The sequence below is a fragment of the Trichechus manatus genome, unplaced genomic scaffold, assembly GCF_000243295.1.
Source record: "Trichechus manatus latirostris isolate Lorelei unplaced genomic scaffold, TriManLat1.0 scaffold00050, whole genome shotgun sequence".
Lineage (NCBI taxonomy): Eukaryota > Metazoa > Chordata > Mammalia > Sirenia > Trichechidae > Trichechus > Trichechus manatus.
In genome coordinates this window covers 1,655,242-1,659,708 of record NW_004443986.1, presented here as the reverse complement: position 1 = coordinate 1,659,708, position 4,467 = coordinate 1,655,242, and the positions used below count along the sequence as shown (strand labels likewise).

The 4,467-nt window shown below is 33.8% G+C and overlaps 1 non-coding gene across 1 annotated transcript; it reads right to left on the bottom strand.

Moving 5' to 3' along the window:
• Positions 1-1,853: 1,853 nt before the first annotated feature.
• TRNAV-UAC (transfer RNA valine (anticodon UAC)) lies at positions 1,854-1,926 on the bottom strand. Its single transcript has one exon. It is a non-coding gene; the product is annotated as a tRNA-Val (tRNA).
• Positions 1,927-4,467: the final 2,541 nt, after the last annotated feature.

Here is a 4,467-nt window from a genome sequence, read left to right as displayed (position 1 = left end):
GGGGGGTAGAGGGGAGATTGTAGATATAAATGTGAGAGAAAAAAACAATAAAGATTCTAGCAGATACTATAGCAGTGTAACTCTATGACCTTAGAGTAGGGAATAATATTAAATATGACATAAAGAAGTAAATGATGACTCAGCCTATAGTAATATTAAGAAAATTAGTTCTTAAAAGAAAATAAAAAAGCAGTTAAAGATAAAGACTTAGAGCAGGAGAAACTATTTGCAATTTTTACAGATAGCATTGTCTTGGTCATCTAGTGTTGATATAACAGAAATACCAAGAGGGGATGGCTTTAACAGAGAGAAATTTATTCTCTCACAGTCTAGTAGGCTAAAAGTCCAAATTCAGAGTGCCAGTTCCAGGGGAAGTTTTCCTCTCTCTGTCAGCTCGGAAGGAAGATCCTTGTCATCAATCTTCCCTTGGTCTAGGAGTTTCTCTGCATAGGAACCCCGGGTCCAGAAGACATGCTCTGCTCCCGGTGCTACTTTCTTGGTGGTATGATGTCCCCATGTCTCTCTGCCAGCTTCTCTCTTTTATACTTCAAAAGAGATTGGGTTAAGCCACAATCTAATCCTGTAGATCTCATCAATATAACTGCTGCTAATCCATCTCATTAACATCATAGCAATAGGATTTACAACACACAGGAAAATCACATCAGATGACAAAATGGTAGACAATCACACAATTGTGGAAATCATGGCCCAGCCAAATTGAAATACATATTTTTTGGGAAACACAATTCAATCCATGACAAGTATAGATCTTGTATCTCAAATAGTTAAAATTAAAAAGGCTCACAGTACCAAGTGTTGGTTGGCAAGAAGATGGAGCAAATGGAATGCTCATATGCAGCAGAAGAGGATTTATATTGTGATACATACTTTGGAAAACAGTTGGGGTATACTCTATAATCCTTAGCTCACTCCTAGGTATACACCCATCAATACACACCAAAAAGTATGGAGCAGAATGTTCAGGCAGCATTATTCTTAATAAACAAATGCAAACAATCCAAATACCATTCACCAGGTGAAAGAATACATAAATGTTGGTGTATTCACATAATGAAATATTATGCAGCAGTGAAACCATAGATGAATCACACTAACGACCTTGAGCGAGAAACATTAGACACAAACCAGGAGATACCATATGATGTCATTAATGAAAAGTTGTAAACACAAAAAAACCCACAAAACTATATAGAATAATTTTAAGAAAGTCATCCCAATGGAGTAAAAATATTAATAAAAACAAACAAGAGAGCATTAGATTACCGTAAAAGTCAGGGTGGTGCTTCTCTCTAGGATGCAGGGAGGGGGGAAGGATTGAGATGAGGTGGGGGGGTCTTCGGTGGTGCTGATATTGGGCAGTCATTACATGGTTGTTTATTTTTTGAACATCATTGAGCTGCATAATTCTTTCTGGAATGCTTCTCTCTATGTATGTTTCATTTCACAATATAAAAGTTTAAAATTTAAACCATAGAACAGTATTAATAAAAAGATATTATATTTTAAAATAGAAATCTCATTTTCTTTTTTACGATTGAAAATTACCTGGATATTAAAAAAAAAATTAGTTTACTGTAATGATATAACAATATTCTACAAGAAGGGGTGGACTTCTTAATAATTTGTTTCAAAAAATTAAGTTACATTAAGAAAAAAAACAAAAAACTCATTGCCATGGAGTGGATTCTTACTCATAGCTACCCTATAGTAGGGAGTAGAACTGCCCATAGGGTTTCCAAGGAGTGCCTGGTGGATTCAAACTGCCGATCTTTTTGTTAGCAGCCATAGCTCTTAACCCCTACTCCACCAGGGTTTCCAAAAGCTCTGCATGGCTCCACTGGGGATTGAACCTAGGATCCTCTGCGTGTAAAGCAGATGTGCTAACCACTACACCATGCAAACAAAAGGATTAACTATTTTTTATTGAGTTTTAATTACTTGAAAAAAATGTGTTCTCTTTTTTTATACAAAACTATAGTCAATTTTCTAAAAACCTAACATGCTGTGGTGGCACAGTGGTTAAGCACTCAGCTGCTAACCAGAAAGGTCTGCAGTTTGAACCCACCAGCCACTCTGTGGGAGTAAGATGTCACAATCTGCTTCCATAAAGATTTATAGCTTTGGAAACCCTGTGGGGCAGTTCTACTCTGTCCTATTGTGTCGCCACGAGTCGGAATCTACTCTAAGACAGTGGGTTTTTTATAGAAACAATGGAACATAATTAATAGACTGCTGAGAATTTTTGAAATTTGATAAATATACTAGTTTAGATTTTCTTGACTTTTTTCTGTAGCTCTGTGTTCTAAATTAACTAAAAGATATATGGCTGTATTATGACAACATTAATTCAAGAACTTGTAGTTAGAGAATTCACTTGTCATGATAATACTATTTGGCTTGTGTAAAAATATTATCCACCAAAAATTAAATGGATACTATAATGTGTATTTTAAGATGATAAAGCAGTTCTTCACTACTATTATTTATAAAAATCTATGTGTAGCAGTTGACTTTAAATATACATAAATGCCTATTACATATATTTTAGAGTTTTAGTATCTTCAAGAATATCATATATACAGAAAACTTCCATCACAAAATAATTAACAGGAGCCTATATTTATGCTAGGTACCCTGGTTTCACAGTGGTTAAAGCTCTTGGCTGCTAACCAAAAGGTCCGTGGTTCAAACCCACCAGCTGCTCTATGGGAGAAAGAAGTGGCAGTCTGCTTCGTAAAGATTTACAGCCTTGGAAACCCTAAGGGACAGTTCTACCCTGTCCTATATGGTCACTATGAGTCAGAATTAACTGGACGGCAGTAGTTTTTTGAGTGTGTTTATGCTATCCATTATATTAGATATAACCACTCATTGTCCATGTTCCCAATATTTCAGAATAAAACTTTATTTTAGAGCAAGTAACTATGTCAGTTCTCCTACCAAGACATTTTTTAAATAAATGAAATGTGAAGGTGTTGGGTAAGAGTAGAGACCCAAACTTCAAAAGTTAATTGTCAAATATTTTATTTACCAACAAAATAATCTCCACCTTAACCATTTATGTTCTAAGTAATACATTGATAAAGAACAGATTTTCTTTAAAGAGATATATTTTCTTTCTTAGTGTAATGTCTGTTTTCAAATAGCTTCAGAGGCACATGTTCCTCAAATGTATTCAAATGCTATAAGTTTATTGAAAATTAAAATAAAAGTTTATCACTGTATTAATTATAAAATATGTGTCACAGTAGAACTGTGCTCAGTAGGGTTTTCAATGGAGGATTTTTTTGGAAGGTCTTTCTCTCCAGGTGCCTCTAGGTGTTCTTGAACTTCCAACCTTTTTCTTAGCATCAGAGTATTGACTGTTTGCACCACCCAGAGACTCCCATTTAAGGCTAATGTATGTTGATGACGTTTTACTTCCAGACCCCAGGCCGCTATCATGGAAACTTTCCGTTGCTTCTTCTTCCTAATGCTCTGTGGATTTGGTCACCTGAAGCCTTTCATCCCTTCCTTGTCATTGGCTTTTGTGGTAAGAAGTGTGGTTTATGTAGCTATAACATTGATTATGTTTTTATTGTATATTTAATTCATTCATTTAACAATGTTTTCTAGTTACTTTGTGACTAGTAATTGTGTGATTTTTTTTTTACATTTTCACTTACCAATACTTACCAATTGCATCATCTTGGGCTAGTTAATAATACTGATGTGCCTCCGTTTAAATCTCTAAATTTGGATTGATACCACTAGCCTCACAGAGTTTTTGAACAATTTGTATTACATAAAGTTTATAAAGAAATTGGCTCACTAAGTAGATTCTCAAAAAGTAGTAGAAGTGATTTTTTTTTAAGTGTTTGGCAAAGCCATTGACATTTAATATTTTTTTATTTTTAAGCAGTAAAAGTGAAAATCGTGAACAATGTTTTGCCAATTATCTAGAAAAGTTAATAATTACATAAAAATAAAGTCATTGAGGTCATTGAGATTTTTCTGTGATTGAAATATATGTTGTGATATGATCTGCTATGATAATCGAAACTTATCTTCCAAGAAACACATTGAACTTTTGAGTATATATTTATTTTTTTTCACAGACTAGACAACTGTTAAAGAGTTATTGTCATTGTCAGTGCTTTAAAAGGCATGCATTTTTTAAAATTAATGGTTACATCATTTACCTTTGATAATGAGTAACCTGTGAACATCTCCAGAATATGCAATGTGTAACCTAATTTAAGCATGAACCTAAATACTAACATTCTTCCCGGTATCAATGGAAAAACCTGATTTTAAAATACTTTCATAATTTAGCCATGATTGTAAATTGGAACAACTTCTTTCAAAGAAAATTTTGTGATATCTATCAAAATTACAAATTCACGTACCCTTTGACCCCAAATTCTACATCTAAGAATTTATCTAACAGAAATGATATGCTCA